Source organism: Geospiza fortis, unplaced genomic scaffold (assembly GCF_000277835.1).
Source record: "Geospiza fortis unplaced genomic scaffold, GeoFor_1.0 scaffold413, whole genome shotgun sequence".
Lineage (NCBI taxonomy): Eukaryota > Metazoa > Chordata > Aves > Passeriformes > Thraupidae > Geospiza > Geospiza fortis.
Genome location: NW_005054386.1, coordinates 2,483,657 through 2,483,951, shown reverse-complemented (window position 1 = coordinate 2,483,951; position 295 = coordinate 2,483,657).

Sequence of the window (295 nt, the reverse complement as noted above, 5' to 3'; positions counted from 1 at the left end):
GGTCTAATGATAGTCAACGTTTAATGATTTCAGAGAAAAGATACGTATTCTGTGCACAATTTGAAAGTAACATGATGTAGAATACGATGATTGAGGCTAAAGCAATTCTGTTCTGTAGAAATGACAACAGTCGTTGGAACGGTTAGATGGAAGCGATTTTTTAACAATTCGGTTTTTTTTTTCCGCTCTTGCCCAGATTTTGTTGTCGCATCCGCGTGCTCCTCGGGATGCGCAGCGGCGGCCGCGGGAAGGGACCCTCCCCTCCGACCCGCATCCTCCTCTGACCCGCATCCCC